This window comes from Oryzias latipes, chromosome 8 (genome assembly GCF_002234675.1).
Source record: "Oryzias latipes chromosome 8, ASM223467v1".
Classification (NCBI taxonomy): Eukaryota; Metazoa; Chordata; class Actinopteri; order Beloniformes; family Adrianichthyidae; genus Oryzias; species Oryzias latipes.
Window position 1 is genome coordinate 6,982,632 of NC_019866.2, and position 10,207 is coordinate 6,992,838.

Sequence of the window (10,207 nt, forward strand, 5' to 3'; positions counted from 1 at the left end):
ACGTCCTGTTTTTGAATTTATCCAACGATAAACATATCTGCAAAAATAAGTAGACATCTTTATGAGACTGGAAAAAAAAGACATGTATATAAATCCCTCCCTGATTTTCCCCCTGGCGCAAACACAAAGGGAACAAATACAATATTTGTGGACTTTTCCTGAATATGTCACTGAAGTCACGATGTGTCACGTTGAGCCAAGTCAGGCAGTTTTTAGACAAGACCAAGGAAGTGACGGGGATGACCTGGGAAGCTGGAATCTTTTCCGTCAATACTGCAGAGACAAAGAGATGTTAAAGGACGATGACCCTTTCCTGTTAATCAGAGGAGGCTTCTAAAAGAGGAAAGCACTCCTCCCTCCCTCCACCTCGGCTCGGGCAGTGGTGAGGTTTCCATGTTTGCGTTGGCTCATGGAGGTCTGATGATACCTGCATCCTTTTGGCATGATGCTGAGATTCAGAAGCTTATCTTCTGTTTATGTGCGGAAAGAAAAAGGAAGACACATTTTTTTTAACAAGTCTGAGAAACATTTTTATCAGCTGGTTACACTTGCTGAAATAAGCCAATTGACCATTTATTTGAGTTCCTGTTATATAATTTATGAAAACTGTGGATTAAAGATGTGTAAAAGTGGATCAAAGTCACTTTTTTTCATGTTAAACCATTTTATCAGCAAATGTTTTGGAATTATGTCAAGTTTTTGAGATCAGCGTGTGCAAAATTTCAGTAGTAACAACAAAATCGTTTAGAAAACTTGTATTTTTTAAAAACAATTTGAGATCTCCACCAATTTAGACAGATTTGCTCATATTCCAAACACAAGCATAACTGTGTTTTTTCTCTTTGCAAAAAAACCACTAAGACTGAAACGTTTTTCAGCACGTAGGCAAAGAAATGCTATATCTTTTTGTTCTCTCTCAACAAAAGCTCTTCAGAATGACGATTGTGGAAACTGAAGGGTTCATTTCAATTGTCTTGGCCCAGCATTGGTTGAAGATGATATCTAAGAATACTCTGACCTGTGCTTTCTTCCTGCCAGCTGAAGTTCAAGATTTGTCCAGGGCTCTGACTTGCTGTCTTTCATCCGCTTGACTGTTGGAATTGACCTTTGTAATGCTATACAAATGTCATGCATCACTGAACTGACAGCTTCTGTAGGCCGGGCAGGCGGGCATTTGGCCAGCAAGCTTTGTTGAAGAAAAGCTCTTTTGAAAAAACTCCTTGCCCAAGATTTTCCTCATCTGTGGATATAGCTAAAAGACCCACTCCGATCGTTTTTTAGGATATTTTTTAAATGTTCCCAGCGTTCTTTTAGCTGGAATTATGCCATTTTTTTAGCCAAAGTCCAAAAACGTGTGTCGTTTTGGAGGACACCGTTTCTGCAGAGTGGCAGTTGTTTGTTAGAAATTCACTTCTGATTGTGGCCAGGATCTTTATCATGGAGTAAGTCCTGCCTCACTTCCCACCATCCATCTGTTTACAAGCTCTCCTGCTAGCTTACAGCGCCAATACACCCCCAAACTAACGTTACTGGTGCAACAAAAATGGTGAGCAATATAGGAGCTATCCAGCCATGTAGTTTTGAACCACTCCAGCTCGGACGTGGAAAATGAAGACGTACACGGACCTACAAGTAAATGCATCAGAATGGAGCAGAGAGCGACTGGCTAGTCCAGCGTATTTTCTATGTCACAAATGGGCTTGTCTGCTCCTGATTTACCACAAGTAGAACAAAGAAATATTAAGTAATTCAATTTTAAGCTTTATATTCTTGATATTTGTCCTCCATAATCAGAAGACATTATGTTAAAAACACCAAAAATACCATTTTCATCGGAGTGGGTCTTTAAACTTCCTTTTTCAAAGGAGCTACTCTATTTAAAAAAAACAAAACAGCAAGAAACAACTAAACAGAATTGTATTTAGTGGTTCTTTACCTCGAATTGAGCTTGAGTAGCTGACAGGTCAGTGGTTTGTGGCTTTACTGGAACGAAGCACCAGCTGTGCTTCAGAGGAAAGCCTGAAAACTACCAAGAAAAATGCAAAAAACTCTTTTTAAAAATGTCCCTTTCTGTAACCAAAATGTGGAAAAGCAAATTCCTTTGTGTTGGCTGAAAGCTTGGTTATCATTTTCAACACTGCACGACTTTGACGCCTGAAGCTTTTACGTTCCAGCTACGGCGTTGAAGAAGTTTTGCTTTTAACGTCGTTGTGATTAATGTCCACCCTGATTTTTAGCCACAGTTTAAAGATTTTCATCCAAGTTGCAATCAAACGGCGACCACCTTGGCAGAGTCTTTGGGGAACCATCCAGCCATTTGAAGTGAGGCTTTTATTGCCTGATCAGTGAACGCTGATAATGTAGCAGATCCTTGATAACAGGCAAAACTCACATTCTTTTTGAACTGTCAGCTCAAAGGAAATGACTCGCAGTAAACAGGCAAGACGGCAAGCTGTGCTTTTTATCTCTGTCTTTTTACTTCTGCACCCTGGAGCTTCAAAGCTCCACAAAACCAGAAGTGTTTCGTGATGCAGTCACAATTTATTATTAGAAGATAAAAGGCTGTTTCTTTGGTCTAAAGACAAAAACATAGAACATCAAAGAATCACTGAAAGCACAGTAGTATTTAAGCTAATTCTGCCTTGGAGTCTGTGATCCATCTGCTCACATATGCAACAGAAAGCCAACTTTTGTCCCAGGCATTTGAATGATGCAGCAGGCTGCCATGGCAACCGTTTTATTTGTTGCGCTGGTTGTGCCAGTCATCTATCCTTTTTGCTGTGAGCTGTTCCCCCCAGCGGCGGCACACTTTCCCTCAAGGGAATTCTCATCCTGCATCTGCCCCATCAACCCCGGCCCCTTTTTTTTGTACTGACCCGACCAGTTCAAAAGCCGCTGAGCCCTTTGGACTGGTGTTTCTTCATAAAGGCCATCTACTCCCACCTGCAGAGAGGGTTAGAGGTCATCGCTCCCAGGGGCCAATGAGCGATGTTTACCACTCCAAACAACATTTTTATTTTTCATTTTAGAGGGTATTTTTGGTGTAGTAGAGATTCTCAGAACACTCATTTATGTTTTTTTGTAATGTCCGACTTTCATATCATCTGAAGGCTAAAGGTAGACGCAGTAGGAGAAGGTGTCTCCTTGGGGTCTTCACGGACAACTCTCCTCCCATCGGGGCCAAAAAGGAATCACTGGGTCCTCATCAATCTGCTTCCACATTCCACGATAGCTGACAAAGGGACTGCACTCTCTCTGCAGCAGATGGCTTCGCCTCGGGCTGTCCACGCCAAGCTCCCATTGTTCAGGCTTAGGGGTTTGATGCTAGGGTCCTACTCCTCCTTTTCTGGTGTCACAAAAGGATACTAGGGTGCAAAAGTGGATTTTAAACTTGTGTCTCATTCTTCATGCATGTCTCGTAATGTTTAATCAGAAATATTGTTAAAATTTACCAAAAAAAAAAAACTCTTTTTGGAGAGTTGTGGGAGGGGGATAGACTTTAGAATTAACGCAGTGATCTCCCTGGATTATCTTGATTCCCACAAGACTAAAAAGAGACAAGCGTGGCCCAGCAGGAGAACACAAGCAGCTTTCTGTCATGTTATCAGGAAAGAAGACGCCATGACTGAATGAGGCACACAAAATATATTGTGAAACAAAACAGGAAAAGATAGGATTTATCTATCACAAGACAGAAAAATATGCAACTGAAGTGAACAAAAGAGATGCCAACAGGTTTCCCTCAAAAACTTCAACACAGAATTATGTTGTATCTAATATAATCCTATTTTAATTACAAAAAACATACAAGAAAGACTTTTAATGCAATAAAATGTTCATCATGACCAAGAATAAGTTGTTCCCAGAGGAGGTTTTTTAGGTTTGATGTTTCCCATTTTTCACTGCTGTGGTTATTTACAGAGATGTTTTATTACTTAAGCAACATTTTATATATCTCCTTCTTTTAATTTACCCTGGTTTGAATTACAGTTTACTTGCTGAGTAAAAAAAAAAAGTGTTTTCACAAGTTTTTTAAGCACAACCCCATAAAGTAAATTTGAAAAAACTCATCAGGATTATTTGGTAGTGACTTTTCTTAGCAGAACCTTTTTACAAAACAATTTACTTTTGCAGTTTTACAGCCAGATAGAATTACATCGTTTTGCTTTTTTCGGGATCTGCAGAAGCCATAACTATTTTATGACCTTGTTCTTTGTAGCTCCTTCCTCCTGAGAGTGGAGGAAAGTGCAGGAGCTCTTTATGATGTGAGATTCCCTTCAAAATCTCTCTGCAGCTTCACCGGCTCCATTCATCCATTAACATAAAGCTGCCTCTGCATTGGAGGGCATGCCGGCCCAGCTTGCTGGGGCTTTTTGGGAGGGCGCTGCCTGTGTTTAACACATCTGTTGTCTTCCGTGTCTGAGCGGCCCTCAGACAGGTCTGTGCACCATGATCTTTTCATTCGGCTGTGAAAGGACCTTCAGGGGCTCCTGATGGATGGTCTTCATTCCAATGAGAATAGAAGTTAGTACAATGAAAAGAATGGGGAGCCACCACTCCAGCATTCTCCCAGACTCAAGCCCCAAGAACTAGCCTCCTATTAACCAGTTTGAATCGGAGTTGAACCATTTGAACCGAGATCATGTCCAGGCAAGTTCTGCTTTCACAATGGGAGCTTCATCTTTTAACACATCAAACTAGACGAACTTTAAACACAGATAAATTATTTTTGCTCAAATATCTGATCACTTTTAAAGACGATTCTTTCTGCAAGTGTTGAGAAAATTCCCTGTCAAGTGAGGAATCCCATATGAATTTTACTGTTGTTGTGTTGTAATGGAAGCTTGGGCCTCACGGGTCAGAGGATGTTTACCGCAGAGCTTCAGCATCACAGATCAGGACATCATGGGGATGGAGGGACACTAGACAAAACAATGTCCTATTTAAAGATGGGTCACTGCTAATAATAAACTGAGAGGGCTAGAGGGGTGAAGTTGAAAACAATCGCTTATTATTTATGTGTAGAAGACATTTTTAAGATGTGTTAGTTAACTAAAATGCAGGTGATTACATGATAGTATCTGTTATTTAACTCAGACTTTCTATCATGTGACTGACCTAAAGCTCATATTGGTATCATTAGCGAGCATCCATCTATCACAGCAAGCTTTTATTTTGACATCTGTAAGAGGCCCAGTAGACCCAGTTCAATAGCTTGTTCTGGTAATGTCTGATTGTGCACAGGACTTGTTAATATTCTGGTGTCGTTCAGTCTTGAATGCATCGCCAAATGCTGTTCCCGTTCCATCATCACTGTCAGCCTGCTTCAGAAGCCCCTTTTTTAAATCAAAACAGACACTTGTGGTCGGACACAATGGGCGTCATTGTTTCCCTTTGAAAGGACAGCATGTGCTTTGCTAATGCCGCACTTGCAGCAGCAAACCTCCGGGACAACTTCTGCTTTCAGCCTTTGATTAAGGAGCGCTGTTCTGCATGGATGACTTCCTACAAGATGCCTGAAGGTTGTGGGAAAGGGCCAGCGAGCAAGTGTTGCCTCCATCTAGGGCCTGCCCCGGCCTCGGTGAATAGACAGTTGAGATTCTGGGTGCAGCTCGGTCCAGCTGGGGTGTGGGTGGCCACTGGTGACGTGAACCTAGTTGAACAGATGTAACCTAGATGAACAGATTTTACCAGGTACAAGAAGAAACGGAGATATAGCCTCTTCTTCTTCTTAAAAAAAATATATAAACACGTTTCAAATGCATTTTCTTGTCTTATTTACAACCTGTATTTAACTGATAAAGATTACACTTTATGTTTCATTGATTCATGTAAAATTATGACATCACAAAAACCTTTTCTATTCAAACAGATCTTTGGAATTTATCCACAAACACCAAATGTTGAAACCTGTTGTCATCATACACACATTTCTGTTTGGACTTCTGTTATTCTCTCAGGCTTGCTCAGAAAAAAAAGATAACAAACTTTTTCACAACAACTCTTAAAATATGTCTGCTCAAATTGATGTGCGAACCACAATCATGACAGCAATGATAATTGTAAACAATATTGATGGGAAATATTTGGAGTTATTTAATGAACCATAAAAACCCCTGACAGCTATTTAAAATACAGCCAATCAAGATAATTGCTTTAGTTGGATGTTGTGTTTGTTTGCCTGTTGCCAAGCATTTGCAAATTCCTGCATGGAGCATTACCATCAATGCAAGGGTTAATGTAAAACCTGTAAAAGGTCACCTAGTTGAAGAGGAAAAAAACATTGGTGCAAAAAAAATCCCCCAAAATTACTGATTTATAATTTCAGGAATAATCAAATTTCTTTCTCTATGTGTGCAACATTTTGTATTATTTCCCAGCTATTCAGTGCAGGGTTAAACTAACCTGTCACAGATGCTTCTCGTGGGAAATGAAAAGCCTCATAAGTAGCAGTGCAGTTTCCCACGGATACTAGAAGAGGTCTTTACATCAGGAAGCTTCCTTAAAACCTAGTCTATAGCATTTTTAGCAAGCTAAATGATAGAAACGTGTGTTTTTTGGTTGTATTTGAGCTTCAGAATAAATGAAAAATCAGTTAAAAGTTCTTCCAAATGCCCACTGTTACTGTTTTCCGTTATGTGAAAAGCAAGCCAAAGATCCTCATTATTTTTGTCTCTGCTAATCCATTTAATATGAGAGGATCAGCCCAGTTGGACCGGCGACAGGAGTTAAACCGTTGCTCTGAGAGAGCAGAGCTGCTCTTGTTCCCTGGCTAGAGCTGAACCAGGACTGGTGCCAGAGATTAATCCCAGTAGCGAACGGGACAGATTCCCCTCCACTGACCGCGGTGGACATTATCATGGGGGGTGTGGGTGCTCATGTGGGTCTGTGAAGTCGGTTATGATATGGGATTTCCTGACAGGTGGCATGTTCAGTGTTGGTTAAGTCTCCCTCTGCTCATCCTCTCAATCCTCTTGCTGTTGATTTTTTAACTAATTCCATGATATTAGCAGCTCTAAGCAGATAATGGAAATGCAAACCCCTCGTAAGCTGGGAAAATAGCCAGAGAACAGATAAATTACAAAGCTTGACTTAACCACAAGGACAAGACATCAACACTTTGTACAAAAAATTAAGTAAAACATTCATTTTTATGTTGCACGTTTTGGGTTTGGTGCAGACTTTTCCTTGGAAAGAGCTAGAATCTTCCTGGAGAATTGGAGAAACAAGAACATACATCGAGTCTTCTTGGAGATCCAAGTGGAAAAACCCACTTGATGTTTTCTAAAACCCTCTTTCACACTTCTTGAAATAACACCATCAATTATTTTACCTGGGACATGGTAAAATATGGATAAAAAAAGCCTATTTTTCAAGACCTCAAATCAGCTGTAAACAGTCGCATCCCCTTTAGACCCTCTCATCTTTAGAGCTCTTTCAAAAGCATTTCTAGTGGTCTTTTAGCTATGACTATGCCACTGTTTTACCCCAAATCAAAAAATTTGTGTAAACCGGCTGAGAGCTCTCTGTTTACACTCTCTCTTGTTAGCTTACTGTAGCGCCCCCCCCAAGCTAATATTATTGGTGCAAAAAAAAATGGTGAGCAATATTGGAGCAATCCAGCCATACAGTTCTGAGCCAGGTGCCGGCTCGGACGAGGAAAACCAAGGATCTCAGTCGTCTGCAAGTGGATGCATCCTAATGCAGCGGAGCTTCAGGCTCTACTTAACAGATATGACCTTTCTGAGACTGCATTTTTTGGTCTCCTCCTGATTCACACCAATTTGAATAAAGAAATACTCAGAAATACAATGCTGAGCCTAATTTTCTTTATGCAATTCCTCAATCATCGGAAAAGTGCCCTAAGAACATGTTAAAAAGATAAAATAGACACTTTTTATCTATGTGGCCCTTTAAATGACTACAATTCATCTCAAGAGATTAAATCTACTTTTATAGCTCATAAATCTACAAAATTGTCAGTTTGAGCCATGACTTCATTCCAAGCTTTCAGACTTCTTAAAGGTGTTGCAAACATGGTAATAAAGGGTCTTTAGATACATATAGGAATACATAGTTGATATAAAAAGAAACAAAATATCCCCCAAAAACATGAGGCTCAATAATGTGATGTGTTTTATGAGCCTTTAAAATTCGCCACATGAGGAGAGAATACGGTGCTATTCCATGTGTGTTTCGACATTTTTTTTTTATAGGAGACTTGAAGTAATTTAAGAACCGTGCAGTCAACATATGCTTTTCATCGTCATGGCTCCTTGATTTGTTTTGCCTCTCCTGCTGCCGTATATCACCCATCTCCCTGTGGAGAACTCGGCAAGGCCCGACTGAACTTTGCCGCTTTGCAAAAACACCAGTTGACTCATAAAAACAGCAATTTGAAATGTTGAACAATTAGAGGTTGAAAGAGGGGTAATTAGTTGCTAATAGACTTCGGGACGCGGAGCTAATATCCTATACACTGCTAAACAGTAACAGATGCAGAGGACTGTGGAGACAGCGGAGCATCTGGAGAGAGTAAATGTGGGGCTTTTAAGCAACACAAGTGACAGAGCTCTGGGGAATCCAAGCATCTAAGAGCAACACACATCCTGAGGGAAAATGTAGCTGCTGGAAACCACACATCCCTAAGTAATAAGACGTTTGGCAGAATGATACGGCAGAAGAAATCCTTAGATCCTGTTCCTTTCTGGAGTTGACTCTCTAAAAGTTAAAACACTTTGATGACGAATAATGACTTCTCTGGTTCTGGTTCTTCTCTGGTCCCTTTTCCTCAGTATTAGTGCCTGCTCACCCCAACTGCACCGATAAAAAGGCAGAACTGTGCCCAGTCGCCCTCTTCATTCTAATTTGGGTCGTTTTATCAATTATATTTCTGTCCAGATAAGACTGGGCTGGACTCCCGAGCCGTTGATGATTTGCCGTTCCCAGACCGACTGGAGCTGCCACAAAGGCGGAGTGCTGGGAATCATTAGGCTGACGGAGTGGAAGTAGGGCAGGAGCAGGGGGTGATGAGCAGGTCTGCAGGACTGCTATGCAAATCGTTTGTCTCCGCCTGGTTGTGAGCAGGGAGTAAAAGGGCGAGCAAGCATGATAGAACATCAGCAACCAGCTGAGAGTTTCCTGTTTTTATTGGATCTGATGTGATGTGAACACAAGTTTTTTAATCCAAGACGTTGCTTTTAAAATGATTAAAATACTCAAGTTCTTTCATTCTGACTACAATAACAAATTGTTTTTAATCAATCACTCAGTAATTTGCTTGGTAATTTTTGCGTAAAATTGGCTATGTTTTAATACTTTTGTGCAAATTCAATAATGTTGCCTATTTTTCTGACGCTTCTTTCATCACACAAGTACTGGATCTCATTCCTTGTTTCTTTGTGTTTCCCTGAAGGAGCCCCTTTCAGACCAAAGCGAGTCCTCTACATGCTGATCAGAGCCGGGTTGTCTGAGGAGCGGCGACTTCCTTCTGATGTTGCTCAAAGAGGAAACCCAATCAGAGCTCTGAGGAGGACACCCGGTCCCCCGACTCTCACCTCTGGTGTGATCTGTAATCCCATCAGAGATACTGTGTCCATGGTGGGAAAATAAACAGCCGTGAAAACTGATCCTGAGCCTCAGCTTACATCGCTAGTCCTCAGAGGATGTTCTCCTTCTCTGTATGTAGTGCAATCTTCTTCTTCACTGTTGATAGTTCTGTTTTAAAGCAAAACATCAATAAGTCATCTTTTAGAAACAGCCAGTATGAAACATGGTGCTTTAACAGCCCTTAGCGGTCTGCGCATTCACCAGTGTGTGGGCCAATCACATCGACGTAGGACGCAAGAGTGATGCTTACCCTTTATTAGTATAGTTTTTATTAAAGATTTAACGTAAAGATTTCAAAAAAGCTTTTTAGCTTTGACATTTTTGGTTTAAAACATAATAAGAGCTTTGACACATAATCATGATACCCCTTTTGGAATAAATCTTTGGAACTTTGTAAATGGATTTTTTTATGTTTGAAGAAAAAAAGAAAAAAACAATTTCCATGATGGAGGACACCTGAAGAAAATTGGGCTCAAATCTGCATTTCTGAGTATTTCTTTATTCATGTCATTATGAGTCAGGAACAGAAAAAAAACACAGTTTATAAAAGAGCTTACTTGTGACATGGCAGGCCACAAGCTCCCTGCTCTGCTCCGCT